Source organism: Plodia interpunctella, chromosome 17 (assembly GCF_027563975.2).
Source record: "Plodia interpunctella isolate USDA-ARS_2022_Savannah chromosome 17, ilPloInte3.2, whole genome shotgun sequence".
In the NCBI taxonomy this organism is placed as follows: Eukaryota; Metazoa; Arthropoda; class Insecta; order Lepidoptera; family Pyralidae; genus Plodia; species Plodia interpunctella.
The window spans coordinates 1,473,499-1,500,097 of NC_071310.1; the positions used below are offsets into that span (position 1 = coordinate 1,473,499).

General features: G+C 34.4%; 1 protein-coding gene across 3 annotated transcripts in view; it reads left to right on the forward strand.

Annotated features, from left to right (window-relative positions):
- The window catches only part of side-VII (sidestep VII), a 296,254-nt gene that overhangs the window by 77,413 nt on the left and 192,242 nt on the right, over positions 1-26,599 (forward strand). Inside the window, exon 1 of one of the 3 annotated variants that reach the window (XM_053757667.2) lies at positions 17,203-17,235. The exons of the other annotated variants lie outside the window; for them this stretch is intronic. The gene's annotated coding sequence lies outside the window, so the exon portion shown is untranslated. Of the gene's footprint in view, positions 1-17,202; positions 17,236-26,599 lie in introns of those variants that run through there. 3 annotated transcript variants of the gene reach the window in all.

Consider the following 26,599-nt stretch of genomic DNA (forward strand, 5'->3'; position numbering starts at 1 on the left):
ACAAAATCATGCCACGACCTATCTTCTCTTGGTAGGTTTAAAACCAAGCTATCTCGTCTATTGACACACTAATGAAACATCAACGAACTTAACCCTATCTGCATAGTTTACATATGAACACATAATCACTATTGACAACAGATCGACTCGAATCCGCTGACGGAATCCTATCACACGGCAGAACGAAAGTAATCTAACTCACAATTTGACCAAAATTATTGATTTATATAATATGATTTTTCCATATCGTATACGTTCATTACGTTCGCAAATTAAGAACTTGCTGATTTGAAATAGAAAAAGAGAAAGTTGTTGATGATGTTTCTTTCATTCCGTCACATTCTATACTTTTGCTTTGTGCAAAATAATATAAACACTAATTTTTGAAGAAGTTTTAAGATTAAGTTTGTAGTTTTAAGATTTTAAGTTTCTTTTATTCTCAATATAACAATCTTCTTTAATTCTTTTATTTTCAATATCACCTGCCGCCTAGTCAGGCGGCAGGTGTGACTAGATCTAATCTCAATATAAGTCTATCGAGTTAATTCTAAGTTTCGTTAAATTAACGAGAGAGTGATTATTCACTCTTGCTCAGTCTAAATAGGTATTTTATATCAGTTAGCAGAAAACTCCAAAATGTGAACGCTATTTCGCGATTTCCCAAAAACCACATTTCAAGAGTTAGGACACTTTATTCTGAATGGGCTCTATCCGCAGCCATGATTGATCGCTTGTCAAAACCACCAGCATATTACGACCTCCCTTTTCATACTTCCTAAGCGTTATTCGATGGAAAAACTGGAACAGTTAAGTCGGAGAGGGATCTAAAGTTATTGGTTATTGGTTTTGTTTCTGTCATGTAGGCTGTGTCAGCTTTAACACCTGTTTAAACATCTACGTTAATGACAATCTACTTATAGCTAAAAAGACAGATTGTTATAGAAATTTTGTTACAGGAATATATTCAATTCAATAAATATATAACAATATTATATATTAATATAGAATAATTCAATAAATTATTTGTATATCTACAATACAGGATTTGAATAAAGAATACCATAGATATTTACGTAGGGAAGCACTAATACCTAAATATCCACGGGAATCGGAAAAAATAATTTTATTTTCGTATAGAGAGCAATAACATCATAGTACCTATATATACACTTCCAGCAAAAACTGTTTCAGGTTTCAACAATAGACAGACTTCAATTTCTACAGATGGATTATTTTTAACCCCCACGCAAAAAGAGGGGTGTTATAAGTTAAACGTGTCTGTCTGTGTCATCTTAGCTCCCGAACGGTTGAACCGATTTTCGTTTAGTTTTATTTTTTGTGTCATAAATAATTTTATCCCGAGTGTTCTTAGCCATGTTTCATGAAAATCGGTTCGGCGTTCAAAAGTTGTAGCGAAATGAATATTGAAAGTCGGGGGTTTTTTAATTTGTCTGACAAATAAACTTGTCTTATCAATTGCCGTATTACATGACCACTTTCACTAAAAAAGACGTGAACTGATAAAATTTCGACAGAAGACCTTAAAATTGTACACCGCTCGCTTTGTTGTAAACCGTATGCTTATTACGTAATGTACAATGTATTCATGATAATAGAATGCTCCTGTGAGTGATAACCTTAAGAAGAGAAGAAGTTACAATTAAAAGTTATTTTTTTTTATTTATCATTGTCCTAATTCAGTCGGTATTGGGACTTTCAAATAATGTAGATACTCTCCTTATTTTTATAAAGTACGGAAGTAATTTCACAGTCAAAAGCATATAAAACTAACACACTGACTAACACAAATGGCTCACGTTTTTCGAGGACGAGAGGGCCGCTCCTAAAATGATGGATACAAATAACTTTGCATCATTTTAGGAGACATGTTGACTTTCTACATTAATGTAGTAATTAATTTAAGATCTGTTTGTGGTAGGACTTAATCCATATAACAATAATAATAAACGTTTATTTCAGACCATAGATCCATATGTATTAGTAACAAAAATATCATTATAAACACCCCTTATAACCCCCTTATAAAATATCCTTAAAACCCTTATGAGCTGAGTCGAAAAGTAATATCGACTTGGGGCAAAAATTAATTTTTTGTATGTATGTTTGTTTGTAACACGATAACTTTCGAACCGTTGGTCCGATTTTGATAAAATTTAAAAGGTATCTAGTAATAGAATTTTTCAGTTAGTGGGGTCGGTTAAGTCGTTTTTGAAATATTCACACTTTTGTAAAAACTCAAAAAAACATTTAGAGTGTTCGCGAGGTCTCAGTTCGCGGCGAACAACTAGTTTATTTTTATTACTTTTTAATTGCCTTCGATTGTACGATAATAATTTATGATGTCACGGACAATCTCTGTTTACCGAACAAATACAAGAATGTATATCTAACCAAATTGTGTGTCATTTGTTTCAGGTAAGAGCCGATACATAATTCGAATATAATTGCCGGTTTCAAGGTTAGTAGCATTTGGGATATTGATCGGTTTTATTGATGGATAAATTGAGTTTCAAAGCAATTGTTGGTTTTACGTTATGTTACCAATATAATTAGATGAAAATTAGATACAAATCTTATGTGAATGAGAATGACAGAGGTGGTCCGCTCGATTCACATATTTCGTTTGGTAAATCCTGTTTTATATCTATTGGTCGAACACAATTATAACAATTTTTTGACCATGTACTTATACAATTAATCAAAAATGCAAACAACGCGAAGCCTTTCATGGATGATAGGAACCAACACTGTTTCTTCATTTTCTTCTCAGCAGTGATCGTTCCGAAATATCAGTAGATTGTAGTTAGATTCTAGTTTTTTAATATATACTTACATGTTGTAAAACAAAGTCCCCTGCCGCGTGGTCTGTTCGCGATAAACTCAATAACTACTGCACGGATTTTCATGCGGTTTTCACCAATATATAGTGTGATTCCTGAGGAAGGTTTAGGTGTATAATTTATTTTGTTTTACCCGAGCGAGCGGCTGGTTACTATACATTACTATACATAATAAAAAAATGACGGTTAAAAAGTCTCCTCGCCTGATGCCTCTATGCGAAATTAGACCTTCACAGGCAATGTGAAGGTCTAATTTCGCTTAGAGGCATGTGTCATTTACGATTACCTACTTAATCTATTAGCAAGTAATCGCATACACACTAGTTTCGAAACGGTCATTGCTGACGAATAAGACGAATAACATTAAGTAGATTTCCATGTATAGCTGTCAAGGACAAATCTATTTGACGACTCATAGACCATCGCCAATGTACAATCTATTTGACGGCTGTGTTTGACGACCATCGCCAATGTACTTGGCCAATGATAAAAAGATAAAGGTATAAGATATTTGACGAACTCCGTAGACTAATGGTCACCATGGCTGACGGCTACACTGGAGGTACCGGGTTCTATTCCCGGTCAGGTCAACATGGAAAATGATATTTTTCTGATTGGCCCGGGTCTTGGATGTTTATCTATATATGTATTTGTTATAAAATATAGTATCGTTGAGTTAGTATCCCATAACACAAGTTTCGAACTTACTTTGGGGCTAGCTCAATCAGTGTGATTTGTACCTATATATTTATTTTATTTGTAAAAACACGTATAAATTGACCAACTAATAAAGATCACACGATACGGTAATTCTTATATCCTCTTAGTGGATGGGAAAATCGTTATAAATCACTCTTGGTGAAATGATATTGAGAATTTATACTCGAGTGCTACAAAAATACCAATATTTCTTACTGGTTGTTGCTCGCAGCTCTGCTCGATAGCCTACGTTTGACATTGGGTTATTAACTATATCCGCACATATTTTGAAATGTCATAAAATCTAACAGTTGAGCTCTCAAAGCGTGATAGACTTTCGTATTTATAATATTAGTAAGGATTTATATATAAAAGCTTAAATTTAAATCTATTTAAAAAGCACCTCAAGTCTTTATTAACTAATAATAAATGTTATTATACTTTAAATGATTTTTTTAATGATAGACTCGGATAGAATTTAGTGCTAGTATACATTATAATTCTTTATTGTTTTGGATTTGTAGTGGATAGCATGCTCCTCTTTATTTATTTATATTTGCATACCTATATTCGGTAAAACGTGTAGGTCTAATTCATTTTGACATCAATTTGTCTATTTGTACTCATGTTTTTGGCAAATAAATGTTTTCTTTCTTTCTTATCTGCAAAAGCCTTACATTTGCATAAACGATTATAATAACAGTCCCTTTACAATTACAAACTAATATTTGAGATATTTTCATTTTATGACCACCATTGCATATGTACAAATTCTTAAGATTATGTTTCTATAATTCTATTTTTCAGATTTTTATATATTAATAAAAAATACTTCAAATTGTATAATAAATAGGGGCTTATAGGATTTTCTACCACACCCTAAAATCGGGAGAGCATTTATCAATATGAAGTAGACCTTAGAATAACGACGAGCAAGTAGAACGCTTATAATACAATTTTGGAACTTTCGTATCTTGTTATTAAAGATATATTTTGTGAATTAAAAGCTTATTTTATTTGATAGAAGTAAACTATCGTTTGCTCTCGGACAAGTTGATATCATAATTCGTTTATTCTTTGTGAGACATAAGTACATTAGATGGTGTTAGTAGTTATTAATGAAGAACGGTCTTACCACCTTCCGTTGAACTCGTAAGAGGCGATTTAGGTCGAGCTGATCGGCCACAATAATATTCCCAAATAGGGATGACGTTGCTTCCCTTGACTCATAACTTGACTATAAATACAATATAGTATCGTTGAGTTAGTATCCCGTAACACAAGTCTCGAACTTACTTTGGCGCTAGCTCAATCTGTGTGTTTTGTCCTAATATAATTATTTATTTATTTGTAAAATTACATCGAATCTTCGAAATAGTAAAGTTTACTTTTTACATTGTCTAAGCGCTTTGCGGGCCCACAGCCTCGAATATAATCCGTAACGCTGTTATCTCAGTCCTTTGGTGAGGCAAAAATTTTAACGTTAATTATACGCGCTCTACGAAAAAAAAATGCCCATACGAACTCTATGGAATGGTCATATTAATCATTTTTATTGACGCCTTTATTGATTACGATGATAAAAGCCCCATTAACCCGGAACTGACGGATTTGCATGGTAACGATAGGATTTTAATGGACTATATGTGTATTGTGATTTTTCCAAAGGATGAAATGGCTTACTTTTTTATAAAAATATCTGCTTTATCCATATGACGTATATATTTTAATCATTTGCATTAGTTTCTGCTCAACCAATTCATAGTTTATGAAAAAATAATTAAACACGAAAGGCCTCCGATTAGTCAAATCAGCTTTAACAGAACGATTCCAATGCAACTCAGTTCAATTTAGGCACCTAAAATGAATCGCATTCATACTAAAAATTAAGTCGATGGTACGAATTTGCGATGCAGTTCGGTTTAGGTCGTAAAGTGGATCGCGTTAAGAGATGATGGTAAGTTCACTGATACATTTTTTTAATGTCAAAAACAAAATTTATATGATGATTTAGAGCGAATTATTGAAAGAGTTATTACTTTCGCTTCACTTCGGCTTAAGCCTACTTTAATTTAAAGGCTATATTTAACACTATTACAATCAATCAGTTTATCTAATTTTTTGAGTTCCGTAACTCAAAATTAAAAAAGTTATCCCTTGTATATAAAAAATAAAATCTTTTTTTCTAAGGAACGCTTACAATTATAAAGTACTAGCTGCGCCTCGGGGCTTCGGTCCCGTGGGAATTTCGGGATAAAAAGTACCCTATTTGTTATTTCAGGTTTTATTCTTATTTTTTCATAAGGTCATGCATATCATAATAATACAGTGTCATCCACACTAAACTTGGTCGAAAATTACATATAATTTTCAACCAAGTTTAGTGTGATTTTGAAGTACTTCATACTTCAAAATCGAGTTGCAACAAGATTCCATTGGAAGAAATGAAATGAGGAGGTGGTGGTGTAATGGTTAAGACGCCTGCCTGTGGATCGAAAGGTCCCAGGTTCGAATCCTACTCCAGCCATGAGTTTTGTATACCAATCTGACTTGTAGTAGTTTTCATAGATCACAACTTGCTTCCGGTAAAGGAAAACAACGAAAGTCGTGAGGAAACCTGCACACTGGTGGACAGTTTAGTTCACTAGTGTGTATGCGACTACCTGCCCCTAGATGGAGGTAAGTAGTTGAAAAAGTCATGTCAGATGCCTTTAGGCGACTTGATTAAAATCTAACACCAGTGTCAGCTATGACACACACGATATGATGATGACCGGAATACAATATAAGTTAACTAAGATTTTTTTTTAATAAGGCTTTTAAAAAAGTACTTGATATTAGTGTATACTGCAATTGTTTTTTATCATTTATTCAGTAATTTTCCATAAATACACACATTTGCGGCGAATTCTAGACAGCCTAGCATATTGGTGCTTGGTAATTACGACAAAGGCCGTAATCTATCGACATCAATAACGTGGTAGCTGCAGCGCACCGAAGCAGGGACTTGGTACAATTATCGTGATTTATACTGTGTGCTGAATCCATACTAATATTATTAGTCTGTCTGTTCTGCTTTCACGGTTAAGCCGCTGGATCGATTTTGATGAAATTTGTTATGCATGCAAAAGACCGTAGTGTGCTGTGTAGTTGTGTATATTTGTTACTCTCTCACGCAAAATCTATTGGACGGATTGTTATGAAATTTGGTACACGGGTAGAATATAACCTGGAATAACACATAGGGTGCCTTTTATCCCGAAATTCCCACGAGAGCGAAGATCCAGCGTGCGACTAGTTTATAATAAAAGCTTAGCTTTATAATAAAAAAAACTAGTTTATAATAAAAGCTTAGCTTATTTTTTTTTTAATCATTTTAATATGAAAACTCAAATAAGGGTTCGTTAATTTTGTGACTAACATAATATAAAGAAATATTTGTTATTTAATCAGTTCTGTACCAAAGATTAGTTCAAACTTTTGAATTAACTGAGATTGACAAGTTTCAAGAAGTTTTGAAGTAGAATAAATATTTGTTTCTTACATAATTTTTATTTATTTAAAACCGCATTCAAACAAAGCACAGCGGCACAGCCATTATTGATATTATAAAATCGGTACATGATAAAAAAGCTGGTTATTCGAAGATGACTTCAAGTTTCCAATAAACGAAATTTAAAACCACAGAATATCAATCAATATGTAAAAAACTCTTGCGTTACTGAGTGACGGACTGACAGACAACGCACAGCCGAAACTACTGGGCTTAGAAAGCTGAAATTTGCTGTGTAGGTTCCTAGGACAGTGTAGGGGAACACTAAGAAGGGATTTCCTGAAATTCCCACGGGAAACGGATTTTTACTCACATACGAAGTTGTGGGGCAAAAGCTACTATATTATATACTGAATATATACTGATTATAATAAATCTGTGGCAAAGAAATATATTATTTTTCACGAATTTTATATAGCAATAAAACGCTTGCACAACAAAAACAATGCTATATTTTTTAAATTATTCAAATTCAACTTGCATGACATTCGTTTTAGGTTAAGGCTGGAGTTATTAGATCACGGTCTAGACGTGGTTCAGATCAGAATTGAATATAATCTCAATCTCCGCTCTACAATTTTTGAAACTGGCATCCCAGTGCTGTTACTTCGTTTTCATAAAAAACAAAAAATATTTAGTGATTATTTCACAGGGAAGTTAATCCATATAATATAATATTAGTTGCGCCCCGGGGCTTCGCTCCCGTAGGAATTTCGGGATAAAAAGTACCCTATGTGTTATTACAGGTTATTTTCTAATTTAATAATAATAATCGGTCCAGTAGATAATGCGTGAAGAAGAAACAAGCAAACAAACTTACTTTCGAATTCAAATTCAAATTCACAATTCTTTATTCAATTTAGGATGATATACATCACTTAGAAGAAGAAGAAGTGGCGCAGCAAACTTCACCGCAGCCTTTTCTCCAAGGACGTCAATTAACAAATATAGGTCTTATACATATATTAAAAATTAGGAGGACGAATTTACATCATTATTAAAAATGACAAAATTTGAATAAATAAATAAAATAAAAGTTGTATTTCCTCACATTATAATATTTAGCATTTATAATATTAGTTGGGATTGGGATTATCAAAATAATAGATAGTGTTTTTGTTTGTAATGAATAAACTAAACAAGTAATGGATTTTAATGAAATTTGACAAAGAGACAGACGAAAAGTTCGGGAGTAACATAGGCAACTTTCATTACGGTTTTAGTGCGGGTCGCTAGTACTAAATAATTCTTCTTCATAGTCGTATTCCTCATGGCTGAGGGTCGTGGTCATTACGTGGAATGAAACACACACAACAACTTTCTTGGCATTATTAATGGAGTGGTTTGCCTTCTCTATTTTACACACAAGTTAATAATCAACCAGTGTGCAGGTTTCCTCACGATGTTTTCCTTCACTGGAAGCAAGTGGTGGTCGATGAAAACTACTATACATGAGTCAGACTGGTATACAAACTCATGTGGCACGAGTAGGTTTCGAAACTGTGACCTTTCGATCCACAGGCGGGCGTCTTAACCATTACACCATCACCGCTTCTACTAAATAGTTAAACTACGTGAAATTAATTTTTTTGAAAATTCTGTCAAAACTTCGAACAGTTCACAGATATAAGAATGCTCTTATATCTGTGGAATAGTTACAAAATCTCGACGACCTTGGTGGCACAGTGGTAAAGTTCTTGCCACTGAACCGAGAGATCCAAGGGTTCAATCCCCGGTCAGGTCATGATGGAACATGATGTTTTTCTGATTGATCCGGGTCTTGGATATTTATATTTGATCGATATATGTATTTGATATAAAATATACTATTGAGTTAGTATCCCATAACGCAAGTCTAGAACTTATTTTGGGGCTAGCTCAATCTGTGTGATTTGTCTTTATATATATATAATCTTTCATGAATGTCCGACGTACTTCCGTCTCTTTTCTTTCCTCAAATGCCAAGGAAACACTTGATCAGCACTTTGGAAGTGGTTAGATGAATATGTCCATTTAATTTCCCGTGCCTACTGCTCACTTCACTTGAGTAATTCCCTCCGCCAACAAGGATTACTCGAAAAAGAGCGACCAATTGAGAAAAGGTATTCGAGGGGAATTTGTAGTGAGTTGGCAACTATTTTCTGTTAGTTAACTTAAGGGGCTGGTATTTGCTTAGTCTTAATTGAAATCGCTTTAGTATTCGACCAAATATATTTTTTTTTTTACGAAATTGTAATTTTTGACACAAACTTTTGTTGACGTCAGAGAGATCTCATTGTATTCAATGTCAATTCAAATTCAATGAATTAATTCAAGACAAAAAAACAAAAAAATATGTTCGTGCTGTAAACCGTTGAGGAGTTCTCTCGTCAGGAGCCATACCCGGGTCCATGCCCCATCAGAGCATAATTATCATATTAATGCATTGTCATCTAGACTAAACATGTGTACAAAATTTTAGCTTAATCGTTTGAAGATATCTACTTCAAAATTGAGTTAAAAGACTCCACCCGAACATCATACAAGTTAAATAAAAGCTTGTAATAATAGAAAAATATTCTGTGAAATACCTTCCGGTGTATCTTCTGTGTAGCTTACAAGCTAAGCTTTGAGAACAATTTGTATTTTTTGACGTGAATAGTATAGTATAGTAATCATGTACCTATTTCCTTATAAAAGTTTGGTTTTAATTAAGTAGTGTTTTTGTCTCACCAGGGGCCCGATTCTCATGCAATCGAAGCTCGTTTCATTAATTATTTTCTATGGTTCTAAGCAAATTTTCTAACGAAAAAGTTGACGCGTTCGCTCGTACATTTTGACGGCGATTTTTTGTAAATAAACATTGTTAAACCTTCAGAAAAAATTGGATAAAACTGACGAATTTCGATTATGTGAGAAATATTGACTAAAATATAGAAAAAGTTTCAAACGAAAAGAACATTTTAATAGGCTTATATCTTTCACTTTTATTTTGGCACAAATATAGCTCAATAGGAGATAAAAATTCAAAATTCGAATGGCAGTTTGGACATCGAAAATTCATTTAAGTAAATATTTCGTCGTATAAACTGGTTCGATCCGGATTTGCGTGACAGTTGAGTGCAGGCACCGCGCCAAACTGCGCTTTACACATTATTGAATACGCTGCCAACTCGTCAGCCAGTGTGCGATGCGCCTTATGTTGCAAGCCAATGTTACACTTTGACATTTTAAAAGATGTTTATTCACCAGAGAATCTTTATTTGTAAAACGACTTTCTTCTCGATTTGATTTTATATTTTGCTGCTGTTGCCATAACGTTTTATATAGAAATAATCGTGTAAATTATTGTCTAGACCGTAATAGTAATCCGAAACTACCGAACCGATTTAAAAAATTCTTTCACCATTAGAAAGGTACATTATCCAAGATTGCTAGAGGCTATATTTTATCTCAAAATTCCCACTGGAGCGAAGACCCGGTCAACATCTAATTTGTTATAAGGGTAATAAGATTAAAATACAAAATTCATTTTAAGGTTCGGAAGACTCAGGTAGATAAATAAATGTGTGAAGTCACAATAATAATCTTGTTTGCTTGTTAGTAAGAACTGAGGGAAGCTTTTGCCAGCAACGGGCCACCAAGGGGCTCTAAATTAAAAAAAAAACTTATTTGTAAAATTGAAACAAGAAAGATACATATAAATTCAAATTCAAATCATTTATTCAAAAATTTAGACCTTCACAGGCACTTTTTCTCGTCAATGCCGGAAGAAACTCATTTGAACAGTGTTGGTCCCTATCATGCCAGATCGGCTTACCATTATTGTTTCTTACAATGTTTTTTTTTTTCTTTCTAATAATATATAAAAGTACATAATGTACATAGTCAAAAGGTATATCAAAACAGGTTATGATTGTGATCCGAGTGCTGATTATAATATATATATATCGATGTGAAACACAATTAACTTACATGAAAATATATGAGAAACGAGATGACCAGTTCCCTCTGGCAGCACCCGTTCACGAGTTGACGCATGGGACAGCCATCGCGTAGCTCAACCATAATAGAGGGAACCTCACGACCCGGCCCACGACGCCACCACCAGATTGACCATTTGAGTGAGCATGACACACTCGACTCCCATGACTTCATATATATATACATATATATAGAACAGCGGGCTTAAACCATATAGTATTTTTTTTCTTAACATCAATCAATTAATTTTTATGTTAATTTTAATGTGACTTACAAATATAAAGACGTTATAACGGATACAACAATCGATTGTTGGTCAATCATTAAAAAGAGAAATTTATGAATAGCCCCTAGATATTGTCCAATCTCGACGCGGATACTCAGTCTTTCATTACTTTGAAAAATAGCTCTTTTCTATCAAAAGACAATAACAAATCCCCGAGAGCAGGAATCTGCTGAGAGCAATCATACCTCCAATTTATTTAGATGATCGGCTGGCAAAGAATAAGTACCTATTATATAGATCTTATACGAGGTATGAGGCCACTAAGGGACACCCAGGAAGTAGAATAACACATAGGCTACATTTTATCTGATGAGCATTTTCTGTTGAGGTATGAAATTTAAGATCTGGAACACCTGATGTAGACCCATGATGGACCAGCTAAACTATAGGGAATATAGAAATAACGACTTAACAAAAGTTGTTCAGCCTAATGAGCATTTTCTGTTAAGGTAAAAAAAACAAATATATGGAACACTTTAAGAAGAGCTATAATGGTTCAGCTAAACTGTAGGAAATATAGATTTCAGTCGTATGAGCATCTTCTGTATAGGTATCGTTACGCTTTGTCTTTACAGTTCTGTTAAATTTCTCCAATAATTTTGATTCCTTACCAAAAATTGTTCGGCCACGCGAACGAAGTCGCGGGCATCAGCTAGTCCATAATAAGGCTGGTGGCGCTTTGGTTTTTTTTTTGTCTATACTACGATCTTGGCTGATAGTACCGAGGTACTCAGCAAAGTGCTCATTTCACGAATTTGACGTTTGACATTTGACCATTCATTTGACAAAGTCCCCTTGAGGGGTACGGGCGAGCATGCTTAAACTTCGCAGTGACGTCGGGTGGCCATCTTCGGCTGCAATTTTTGCAGACTTTGATAAATAATTTCATTTCTTTATCCCAAATCTTTGATATATTTCACGTATTCGTCCTGAGAATTCCTTTTGTGAGAGCGCTCGTAAAGCTATTTAGTTTCATGAACATTTAGTCTACAATGTCTGTCGTCTCCTAAGACTTTGTTTACCCCGTAAAAAGTAAAGACGTGGTACAGTAGCTTTCACACTCCATTACCTCCTGTAGATGTCAAACGAAGCGGCAGGATTCAAAACCTTGACAGCTTATAGGAAACCACAACATTCCTAAAGACCCTTCACCTCAGACAAATCAGAGTGAAATCTTGAAAATTGGTGACTCTTTGTTTTTTACAAACTTTGGGTTTAGGGCATCACAGCCGCTAAATCTTAAGTAGAATTGTTTCAACGGTAATTGCTTCGCAATTTCCTATCTCACATTATTAAGTCTGGGGACGTAGTTACAAAATAAACTTCGACTGAGTTTAATCTAAGCGAGGTCCTAGATGAGCGACAAATGCGGCATGGCGACGCGGCACCACGCGCCTATATAAAATGTATGTATGCATAATAATTTTCATAACATTTCACTTTTTCGTACAAAAGTTGGGACACTTGTGGTCAGTTCTTTATATTCCCAAAATATAATAAGAATAAACACTTATTTTATTTCTTTTGTAATGTTGCTTCATTTCATAGTTTATGTGTTTACATTTAATAGTAATTTCATGGACCATGCTGGATGTGTGCATTTATTTAGAGAATATTAAACATTATTGCTTATTTTTGCAACAAGTTTTATCAACAGTGTAAAATAAAATGGTATTTATTTACTTTGTGGTCATTAATATCATTGTAATCTCTAATACACATATCGCACCGCGTCGTGGAGCTTTCCATCGCTCAGTTAGGACGCCGGCTAACAAGAACATAGGAAGTTAACAACTTATAACGTATGTCGCTGTTTGCCTCATCAGCATAATTTTAGCGTGTAATAACCAACATGTATGTCTGTTTGTTTGTAACCAAAGTTAGACGTGGGAGTGAAATTTGTGTGTTCAAGTTTATTGTCAAGGGTAGCATGTCGTATATTGAGACGCTATTTTTAGACGAGATCTCGAAATAAAATGTAACTCTGCTATTGTGTCAGTGTGTACAATGTTGTGTACTCCTTTGAAAGTTTTATAAAGGCCCATGCACACAGAACGCGTATCCAGCACATGCACAGAAAAATTGTATGGAATTTTTAAATAAATTAATTTAGGAATAATTTGATTTGATTTGTGTACTTACGCGGGATAAAAATCTTTTATATCCAATTTACGACCGGGCGCAAACACATCGATGTACCTAATGACACAAAAGAACTTTACATCTAAAACTGGAAGATACTCAATCCGCAGATTTTACGATCAATGTTGGAAAAGTCTGATATTCGATGGAAAATTCCCGGCCACGTGAGAATTCTCAGGAAATCTGATTGCGTAAACGAATAATAAAAGATTCCCATTATTCCAGCATTACAGGACGTTCCTCGTCCATAGATTTATATAAAAATAGATAGAACATCTTCGCGTACAGAAGAAAACCTAGTGTACTTTTTTACTTACAATGATGAATGAAATACTACGTCACATTCGCAATGCTCGTGTCAAGATTTATAGAATTTTAACAGTTGAGGAATTTTCTGAGAAATGTTTACTTTCTTTTTACATGGTTAAAATAACTGTGAGATAGTTAATAAGTAGGTAGGTCTAAATTTAAGGTAGTAGCAACAACCCAACCCCGGTAAATCCTGCAGCTAAATATCATGCTGCGTATTATTAATACATACTTTCACACATTGCATCCTTATGAGATTTATAAAAATCATAGCCTCAAGCCTAAATTACATCTTTACCTAATTTCAACCAAAATTGCTTCAGTGTTTTAGCCATGAAAACGTAACAAACTTTTGCATTTGCAGAATTACTATCGTATTGAAAATAAAATCTCGATTCGATTCCAGATAAGTTAAAAAATATGTGTGACATGTATAACAAAACCATTAACATTCGGTATGTAACGAATATTATATCTATGTTTACATTATAATTAAGTTACATATGTAATAGAATACACCATCTAATAGGATATTGGGCTTGCAATCGGAAACGCGGCAATCAATTTGGCAGGAAACGATTACAAGAAGATTTAATTGGAGAACTAACTCGGATGAGGGTATCTGTTCGTTATTAATCGATGGTTGTTAATTTAGTCGACTTGCCGATATCTTTTAAATCTTTCAGTTTGTCGTTTTCTTGTCAGACCAGCAATGCATGCTGAATTTTTTTTTTTATATCTAACTTTGTATTTCTAGTTCAATTTCTAGTTCCATTTCTAGTTCCATTTCTAGTTCCATTTCTAGTTCCATTTCTAGTTCCATTTCTAGTTCCATTTCTAGTTCCATTTCTAGTTCCATTTCTAGTTCCATTTCTAGTTCCATTTCTAGTTCAATTTCTAGTTCCATTTCTAGTTCCATTTTTAGTTCAATTTATAGTTCTATTTCTAGTTCCATTTCTAGTTTTATAATAATACATTGTTAAAAGTTGTGAAGTGTTGTGTGCACCAATATATAAACTTGTGAAGGTGCTAAAGAAACTGTGATAAACCGGTTGCAAGTTGTATCATTTTATAATAATCGAAAGTTTTCTGTCTGTCGAAAGTTTCTGAGTATATTATTTGTTAGCCTATTGATTTGTCCCACTGCTGGGCAAAGGGATATATTAACACACTAAAACTATAAAAGGAATAAATTACAGCATTAAACACTAGCTTTTGCCAGCGGCTTCGCCCGCGTGAATTTCTCTGCGACCGCTTTCGCAGAAACAGAAATTGATTTTCATACAAATTTTCACCCGCCGTTTTAGTAATTGGAGGGATTTTTGAAAATGTTTGAAAGTGGATCTTTAACTATATGCATACCAAATTTAATCAAAATCGGTCGAGCGGTTTACACAGACAGACAGACTTTCGCATTTATAATATTAGTATGGATTATAAGAATGAGTTGGAGTAGTATTGCACAACCGTAATTACTAGTTAAATCCCATCCTGAATATTTTATCAAGTAATTATTCGTGTTTGTTTGCCTCATCGATCTCAACGACTCAGACACGTGCCGATGTGTATTTATAATTACAGTTTTTATTCTTTATTAGTATTAAAAACAGCTTGACTCGCGCGTTAAGGGTGAAATAATTCCGATAAGTTTTTGTTTTTTCGGAAAAAATGGTGGAGATTCTCTTTTCTTTCTTCTCTTCTTTGTGGTAAGAGGAGATTCTCATTTCGTCGCTATTTTTGAAGTGAAAACTTCTAAGCGGCGTTGTGCACTTTTTGTGATGGGTGGAAAATGTTAAACTCGCGTCAGGACACGTGACAATGATCGAAAATTCGTAAGACGTCAAAAATGCACAACGTTATAACGTTAATATTATTCAAGTTTTCACTTCAGCCGGCACTCCTGGAGTGCTACCCGTTTTTTTTAATGTATGTTACTCGATTAAGCGAAGACGAAAACTGCTGGATCTATTTGAAAAATTATTTTTTAATATTACAGTTTTCAAATTTAGTTCTCTACAATTCTTGTTAAATTTCATGGTTAGGTTATTGTTATCGGTAAAATATGCGTCATTGATGTATATATGTGTGTTCATCAATTTTCATTCTATTTATTATATTTCTATATATATTAGATTTTTCTCATAGTTGTTCGGATAACAATATTAAACTATTTAATCTCAATATTCTCAATTATTTTCAAGTGCAAGTTTCGCTGCTCTTGGCTTTGTCCGCTCCGTAAGGGAAAAAGATGTGATACTGTATCTGATTATACGTGATTTATGAAAACACAACACGCCGTTTTAGCGCGGTTATGTAAAAAAAAACAAGGCTATCTGGATCAACAAGCGCTCAACCCGGTGATAACACATTTACGACCAGTCGTAAAACACCTGACGTGGCCATTTCTCTTCCACTTCCATCACGGAATATCGTAACGTTTAGCCATCAATGGAGTACTTACTGGAAATTCTATTAGGTATCATAGATTATATTTACTCATATGATACAAGTTTACAAGTTAATCCTATCAAATGTTTTTCTAGTATTGCACCATTTTTTTCACTTATAGTGAACTAGTTTGTGCCCGCAGCTTGGCATTTTCTCTGCGGAAGTGGATCAGACATACTTTTGCATTCATAATATTAGTATAGAAATGTGGATTACCAGTTGAATGATAAGGTTTGTGTCGTGTAGAGGTTAAAATGATAGCATAGGATTCAGATGGAAGTGGAGACTGCTCCACTGAAACTTCGTTCTTTCTTGATGGTTATGTGCAAATCTGTCATTTTATCATTCATGACAAATGGTATAAAATATCTGCCTGTCACACACGATGTCAGATATGGAAAACTCAATAATAAAATTGAGATTACGCCGCGTCGCCGCCGATAGAATATGTCTACAATCCTCGATACAGTGAGTTATACGTTTATATCTGACGGAGATATGTTGAATTTAGATCCAACATCACGCCGTGTTGGTCACGTCAGATCGTATCAGTTGAAAGATTTTATGAAATATTGGGTGGTTTTTTTCACTAAGCTATATTGGCTATCGACTGGGTAGAAAATAAAATGCAAGAAGGTAGGTATTTACGCAATCGTCTGATTACGATTATTAGATTAGTAATTAGGCGATTTACTATTTGAAGAATATGGCAAGGACTTTGCCACTGCGCCACCGGGGTCGTCGAAAAGTGTCTACTTTGACTGTAGAATAGCCTATTTCATAATAATTCTCACGAGGTATTTAAATATAAATAAAAAAGAACATGAATTTCCGAATTTCGGCGTATCAGCCGATCGGTCAATTTATCGAAATAGGAAATCCGGCAGGATCCGCTGCGAATGATATAAACACAAATGTTATAAACACTTTTAACAGTGTTTTTCGAATTCGTCAGCATATTACAACGTTCTTAGGTAAGTTATTTTATTATTTATTGTTATTTAATAGCCGTTTCTGTCCCAGAACTGGGCATAGGCCTGTCTCTTTCTTACACGACACTCGGTCCAGTGTTATATCGCGCCATCCTTTGTTGAACTTATTCATTTCGTCACTCGAGCGCATCCGTAGACGTGTCCGTCTTTTGCCATTCGTAAGAACCCACTTGCTTGGTAGTTTTTCTTCACATTACTGACCACAGATTTCTTTTCTCTGTACAAGTATCTATAAAAAAGGCTTGTGTTTAAAAAGCCTCTTATAAGAAAAATAAGTTGAAAAACGCAAAATAATTTTAGTGTAATTTTGGGGATAGCCCAAACACAACAAGAGCTATAGAGCTATGAACAACCCAATTCAAAAGCAAAACAAACTGGATGGATGTAGTTGAAACTGGTTTAAACTAACAAAAGTATTGTTCATTGCGTGTCGCCATAAATTTCGCAGGGGCTAAATATGAAACCAACTTTAATGTCAAAATGATTTATGGCAAGCGCGTTGACAAGCCAAATACAGTTGTAGGGTTTTTACTCGTGGTAAAAAAGAGCGGTGTTATGTAAAGTGTTCACGCTCAGTTCTGCGTTAGTGGACGCGCGGTGGTCAATTTTGCATTCGTGTGCTTTGAACGCAACTGTGACAATTATGTTCAAAAAATATATTTCAGGGTACGAAAAACATTTTCACCCGTTAACGTATGGAGAATTTATTGCCTGTGCATTTGCATGCATATTATGTAAGCGCAATTTGTAATAACAATTACATGGAAATAGATAAAAGAAGATAATTATTTGAAACTAGGTAATGAAACATCCATTTAGTATCAACAAAACTCGAAATCTCCAAATGTTTACTTTCTCAGAAAGTTGATTTTTGTAACTTCGGCAAAACATTTGGCACGATAAAATATTGATTTTGTATGTTTGAGTACTATCATAATTACTGTAGGTAGATATAGATTATTATTAATCAAATATGGGTAATTGAAAATAACTGAAGCTAACTGAACTAATTATGCAAATGGACTGATATCGACATTATGATATTGTGAATCTATGTCCAGCCCGTGTAAATATCGAGAATTTTAAAATTTGTTTGCCCGCTACGCTCTTGAACGTGACGATCTCGTTTTGATTATTCTATTGCAAATTTTTCGAGTGACTACTGCAGTTAAGGGTAAATAATAAAAATACGTAATTAAATGAAAATTAATAATTACGTATTATCAAATTCACGTGTCTTGCGTATCTTAAGTTTGGTTATATAAACATTTAGTGTGGAATATTGTAATCCAGAAAAAATAATTGAAGTAAAAATCAGTCATTATTATAATTATCTAAAATATAAACGTCAACAAATTCAATGATTTAAAATATAATTTAAGTCAAATCTGTATTTTGTGAATTACTTTTTTTCTTTTATATTATACTTTTTATGATGAATTGGTTAAAGATGCTGCTTATCTCTGTCTATAAAAATAATCTTTAATTTACAGAAATTTCCCTTGATTGAATTTTACGTTCTGGGTAGGAGGAGAAGCAGCAAATTACATTAAGCTTTCAAACCATACAATAGTTTGATCGTAAAACAAGAATCGGGAAGCAATTAAAGTAACTGCTGTGCCTCCGCTATAATATCATACTTAGCTTCCACTATAATATCATAGAATACGTGATTTATAATATTTTCACGATATTTTAATACTATTGAGCAAGAAATATTGATATATTATTAGAAAAAAACGTTGTAAGAAACAATAATGGTAAGCCCTTCTGGCATGATAGGGACCAATACTGTTCAAATGAGTTTCTTTCGGCATTTCTTCCCAGCAGTGGTCGTTCCGAAATGCCAGTAGTTTGTAGCTTGTGAGAAATCACTATTTAATGTAAAAATTGACGTGATAATGTGTCTGTGCAGGTCTAATTTCTGAATAAATGATTTGAATTTGAATTTGCAAAGTGGCCGATGACCGTGCGAAGTGGAGACGAAAATAGGGAAGCAAACCCTGGGCTCCAACACTCAACGAATATGGAAGGAACCGGGAATACGCTCAGATGAGAGAGAGAAGCGTACAGGCATGCGACCCATCAGATGGTAAGTGATCACCGCAACCTATGGGTGCCTGTAACACCAAGGGTGTTTCCAGCCGTGAATAAATCTTTGACTGGAAATTCTTATTATTCTTTAACAATAACATTAAGTCATATCTGTATTGAATCTCAATTTCATCATGAAATTGAGATTCCCCGAGAGAGAGAGCCATTTAAGCTAAATATAGTTTTGGAGTTTTGTAACTATTGGCTCTATCTACCCCGTAAGGGCTAGGACGTGATACTGTATGTATAAGATTAATTAATTAGGAGCTTACGGAGCAAAAATAGATTCGTTGTTCTTGAGTAAATTCCTTACTTATTTTGGGATTTCAAAATGTCATTTAAAAAATATATGATCACAAACATTTTAATAACTACGGACTACGCCTGTTGATTTCAGTACAAAATGCCAAACACCCCAGTATTTATTCCACATTGTGTCATTTTTTTTTGTTCAGTTTCGACGCAGACCATTTCTATATTTTGTTTGTTAAAACTGAATGTTTTCTCGGAACTTCGATGAGAGCTTTTGATTTATTTTAATTTTCAGAAACATATCCCAATGTTCACTCATATTTTCACGTTGATAATAGAAGATACCATTTATTTTTTAGGATATTTTTCCAGCTGCTACAGAAACAAACTATACTGGGCCAAACAGACCATTAACTACACGCCCCACACCGGATGACATCGTAATTGACATTAGGAACTAGCTCTCAAACTATTAATATTACTTTAGTTATCTTTGCATCTGGCGTAACTGAAATTAAACTTTAATGCTTAGAGTTAAGAGCTAATTGTGCTGTAAATCCGATTTGTATGGATTTTACTTTGATGGAGTTTGAAGTGAAACGAATAACCGTTTAGCTATATAGGTCACTAGATGTTACCCGGGGCTTCGCTCCCGTGGGAATTTTGAGATAAAATATAGCCTACAGCAGTCTTGGATAATGTACCTTTCTAATGGTGAAAGAATTTTTTAAATCGGTGTGGTAGTTTCGGAGATTACCCGCCTCAAACATACAAACTCACAAACGCTTACCTCTTTATAATAATAGTATAGATTATTGTTTATTATTTATATTGAATCTTTGAATCTTTGAATTGTCTTCAAGCTACACCCCACGGTGTTACATACAAAATTATTTTAAACTCGCTGATGCCTGAGACTTCGTTCGCGTGGCCGATCAATTTTTGGTAAGGAGTCAAAATTATTAGAGAAATTGTACCTACAGACAAATTTAACGTTACCTAAATATACAGAAGAAGCTAATCAGACTGAAAAAGTATACTTTATATAGTTTAGCTGAATTCTTGAGGTGTTCCAAATCTTCGATTTGTATACCTCTAGAGAAAATGCTCATCAGACTGAACAATTTTTGTTAAGTCGTCATTTCTATATTTCTTATAGTTTAGCTGCACCATCATGGGTCTACATCAGGTGTTCCAGATCTTCGATTTTTATATCTCATCAGAAAATGCATAACTGAAATCAGGCTGAATAACTTTTGTTAAGGTCATTTCAATATTTCCCATAGTTTAGCTGTACCATCATTGTTCTCCATCAGGTGTTCCAGTTTTCAAAATAATTTATACTTATCTGTTACCCAGGCTTAATAGCTATATAACATAACAAAAAAAGTTTCATTCAATCCGTTCAGTAGTTCCGAAGATTAGCGTGTACAAACAGACAAACAGACAGGCATACAGACAAACAGACAGGTTTTAAAAAAAATCTTACTCTGTTGCTGTGACTCTTATTGCCTAATTTTATTTTTATGTAAAATGATTCAATGTACAGGATTTTCTTTTCTACTGTTTTATTATATGTATAGATACATACGTCTTTATGTACAGTAGCCATGTTACTTTATAAAGCGCCATTGACTATATGAGTTTTTGACAAATCCTACGGGAATTGTGTACTTTCAGCAATAAAATATTATAAAGGAGAAAACTTGTGAATGTATTCATTCACGATCAAATTGCTGGTCTATATTTTATGAAATTTAGTGTCGATCCACGCTGTACCCTATGTGTTAATCCAGGGTATCGGCTTTTTAGTATGTTATTTTATAAGAAACTCTTGTTGTAGAAATTGATTTTGCCGAACACCTCGAGACCGCTGTAATCCGTGTTCTTGCACATAATATCCAAGCACACATAATATTAACAATATGTTAGTTTACTTAGCTTATAAAGCAATATACGGTGCATTTAATATTACTGTGAGCTCATACAAGCCAGCTATCATGAGATGAAGGTGCTATTACATAAGCATACATCTGTGGCTGGAATATATCGATACAAGTCATGATTTTGCTAATAAAGCTTGAAGTTTTTACTAACATCATCGATAACACGTCAAATACCATACCGAAATACCAATATTTTTGTTTATTGATATGTTTCTACCCTGAAGCCTGGCTCTGGCAGAATACGCAAACCAAAGAAATGCTGGCTTGATGTCGTCAAGGATGATGCGTGCCTGACAATTAGGGATGCCGACGACCGTGCGAAGTGGAGACGAAAAAGTAGGAAAGCGGACCCTGGGCTCTGGGGAGAGAGAGAGAGAGAGAGAGAGAGAGAGAGAGATTGATTTTTCTACAGTTATGTCCGATTATGGTGTATATGTGTGCCAAATTACAGTTTTCTAGTACATGACAGAAAGGACATGACGAAACTAAAAAGGGTTCCTTGTTTACTTTGAAAACTTTACCTATAGAAAAATATTTTAATTTCAACAAATTCTTTGTGATTATTATTGCGTAATACGTTTGCCTTCAAGCACGTCGTAATATCAATTAATCAATCAGTAAACATTTGTTTGCAAGAATTTATTTGCAGCGACCAACCAACCGTGAGTTTGTTTCGCAAACTGCTTGTTTAGTCAGGATCCATTTTTTGATGTTATAGTTTACAATATAGTGCCAAATTAATTTGTAGTATGTTTGCCAATCTTTGACACTTTCCACCTCAGCTACCAGGGCTGTGAGGCCGCGAAGCCCGGGTTCTGCATGAAATTTTATTTTTTTAAGATCCGGCTGCCGGATGTCTTCCATCCTTGGGAATACTATTACCTGTCAACTACCAAATCTATGTGTCCCTTAGTCGCCTCGTACGTCATCCACTGGAGGATATAGAATGCTCCTATTCCAGGGCCGTCTCTCGAGTCAGGATCCAACTAGTAATTGATAATATTGTTGACATATAGTGCATAATTTATATGTTAACCACGCTGCAATAACGTATCAATTTGTCACATCCCTGTTGGGAATGTTCTGGGGAACCATTGATAATAATAGACTATTAATTGGTTTATGAGTAGATGCTTCGTACTCTTCCATTTCTACAATACAATAACTCCTTTGTGCTAATAGAGATGTTTATTTCTTACTTATCGAGTGTCTTATCGGGTGTATCTTATTGAATATAGATGTTTCCTAGGGCTTCACTCCCGTGATAATTTTCAGATAAAATATAGCCTATAGCAATCTTGGATAAGGTACCTTTCTAATGTTGAAAGAATTTTTGAAATCGGTGCGGCAGTTTAGGAGTTTACCCGCCTCAAACATACAAACTCACAACAAAATAGTTCCAGCCGCTACATCGTAACAGTGCTAGTAATATTTTGCAATCACTTCGGTTTGGTTTATCGATGCTGCTATCCATAACACCTAATTAATTACACATATATATATGAGAATCAATAAGTTACACCACTGGCAAGCTGATTCTTTGACACAAATCAAATCAGCGGAACACAAAGAAACACGAGCTTAAAGCAGTAAAAGCAGCGAAAAGTGAACAATATCTTCCCACCTAGCGCCTGTTTTTCGTACGTGCCGCTTTAATATTCTTATAAGCCGTGAACGGAAATAAAAATGAATTGTCGTTTGGATGAGCTTTATTTGATTAAATGCGAGCCGGTGTCGATTCGGCGCCTACTGTTTCTGAATGCCAATGCGAGTGCTTATGTTTGGGAATTGAATGTGGAACAGGGACTGTTCTTTTTTTAAAATCTTTTAACGGTTTAACACTGGCCGGATAGTGACTTGATTTTCGAATTTGAATTCTGCCTTCGAATGAGTTTGGCAAATTAATTCATTTTTCTTTTTTTTTCTTACACTAGTGCTTGCAAGCGAAGAAACTGGTTTGCAAAACAGAAAATATATTTTTTAAATGCCTATCTAAAAACGAGTTGTTTAGATATAATCAATCAAATAAATATCCATGAGTTAAGATACAGTCTAGTGGCCACAGGGTTAAGTAGAAGTCAATCAAGTCACTCTGTGGTATAAATTCCAACATTTTGTTATTCAGCATTAAAATCAAGTCTAGACCACAGACGATATAAGGTCTGCAGTAGAAATTAATTGACTTTGTCAAGAAGTTCACAATTATGTTTGGTAGAAAAACAGCCTAACTGTAGATTGGTACACAAACTTGAAGTTATGTGTACACGTAACAAGTTTATTTGTTAGACAAATTAAAAAACCCCCGACTTTCAATATTCATTTCGCAAAAATTTTTGAACGGCTGAACCGATTTTCATGAAACATGGCTAAGAACACTCGGGATTTGGAAGTTATCTATGACACAAAGAAAAACTAAACGAAAATCGGTTCAACCGTTTGGGAGCTACGATGCCACAGACAAATGATACAAATAACACAGTAGTTATATTATTTTTATTATTAAAATAGTCTGTCATCTGGTAACTTGTGGGGTAGACAGAGTCAAGATTTGCGAATCACTAAGACCACGTCTTGTCTTGTTGAGTGTTAGTTAGTCGTGGTAGTTTTTCTTCATAGCGTTTCGATGGTAAACACTAAATTGTTGCGGCCCAGAAATTAGCCACCCTAATCGCGTTGTCGGTGGCAGCCATTAGGTCCTCCTGCGTGCATTTGTTTGGACACACAGGGCATGTAGTCAAATGGGCCATTGTTTGCAACTTACCACACAAACAGCTATATTAGCAGGTATATAATAGAATTATATAGTAGTATATTTATTTGGAAATATTTAACTGACGTCGACGACGGAAAAGGCTACCGTGAAGTTTGTTGCGCCGCTTCTTCTTCATCCGCGCTTTGGAAGTCGGCAGTAGACTTAAGTGATGTACCTATATCAATCTAAATTTAATAAATAATATTGAATTTGAGTTATAGTTTTTTCTCCTTAAGAATCTCTAGTTCAAAGCCTTTTCCCTTGCTTTTACTTGCAGTCTGCAAGGGAGGAACGTTCAAGTTTTTCACTAATTCACGAAATCTATTTCAATTTACGAACCGTGCGGGTTTGGTAATGAAATGGGTGCTATTCTACGAAATCTGCAAGGGAGATAGCGCGGAGATGCTAGGCTGAGTTCTGCCTAAGTATTCATAGAGTTAAGGTTGAGTTGGGTGGGTGGAGCAGAGCATAGGCGGTAGCGGGTTGCGTCATGAGCCATAATGAGCGAGTTAGACTCGCGCACTCGAGGGTTTTGTACTAATTTGTAAGTTACAAATTGTGTAGTGATGTTTATTTACAAAAAAAAAAAAAATTAAAGAAAAATAATAATTGAGAAATAGCCTGGCTAACTATCAACCTGGATATTTCATGTAAATTTCAACTTATACGTGTACGCATTCCTGAGAAAAAACTTGACAGACGGACAACAAAGTGAAAGTTTATAAAGTGGATTAAAAATGTAAGTATTGTTAAATAAATGTATACCGCATAAATGAAAAAAACGGGTTGCAGTGTCGGCAAAAGTGAAAACTTAAATACGTTGTGCATTTTTTTTTACGAATTTTCGATCAAGGTCACGACGCGAGTTTAACATTTTTTACCCATCACAAAAAGTGCACAATGCCGCTAAAAAAGTTTTCACTTCAAAAATTTCGCTGGTGGGGCATAAATAAACAAAATATAAGTAATATAATCTTATGTCTTGCGCCACGCCGGCAGGGTTCTCGCATTGATTTCCCCAAAGTAAAAGCTACGTTTAAACTTTGATTGCGGGACAACGGTCAGCGAACTAAATACTTGATCAACCTAATGGAATTTGGGAAATTTTCCGAGCAACACAAACTTGGACTTCGTTTTAGTTCCAAGTTACGCTATTTTCGATTCCTATTGAGTGGTTTGATAAAGTATTGTGTTGCTCTGGAACATCGAGATTCAACTGTCGCTTGGGATTATTTCGATTTAAGTGTTGCAAAAACTAATGATTACGTCATACATATCAGAATATAGTGGATTATGTCAACAAGTTCGTTTTTTAGGTCAACAGGGTGGAGGGTAGGACTCTCAATTTAGAGCGTTGCTCCTTGATTTTTATAAAAAATAAATAGATATTCCATTGATTTTAATTTAATTAAAACAAAAGGCATTATCAATAGCTTGCGCTTTGTAGCTGGTCACATTTCGATACAGTTTCATTGATCGTGCATGTATTTTTAGAAGAGAGTGGAATCCCGAAAATTGTCGACACAACTTATATTTTAACACAATAAATTAACCACACAACCATTTGTGGAGTTATATTGTGCTGTGGTTTCATCAAAATAACCTAGTTTAGACCCAGTTTCGGGGATATGGTCGAACTAACAAAATTGACGAAATGACAATTCAAAGGTTACCTAACGTAACAGATTTTTCTATGAAAAATATTGGATCAATTTAATTTCATTTTACATTACATATACATTTTTACATTCATAAATTGTTTAACTGTCATACTTATAACTAAAGAAGAGCTTGCGAAGCCAAATGAAATAGAACAATCCCATACAATTTCCCGGCTCATTTCATACAAAGCGCATGCATAGGTGTTATAAAACCAGACAGAATATGATGAGGGTCAAAAAATATTAGCCGTCTGTCCAGTTTATTCTCATATATATGTCGTCTATTTTCAAGGATTAAGTTATTCTTGACAAAAATGTGTTAATTTACAAGATATTTCCTCCAGGTTCAGGCCCGTTCCTCCAGGTGTCAGGGTTTCTTATTCATCCAATATATTATCGTGACGTAGTTTACTTAACCAGCTACACCGTAGGCTGCGGTGACCACTTCCCATCAAGAGGGACGTTCATGTTTAACTTGTTCAGTAGTTTAATAAAACCTTTCTTAAAATGAATATGTATTCATACATTACTTTTTATTTGGTAACTAGTAGTAAAAATATAAAAGAAATATTTATCAAAGTTTGTGCATTTCTTCACGTTAAAAGGTTGCAACTTGATTGAAATTTTCGCTTCCTGAATTT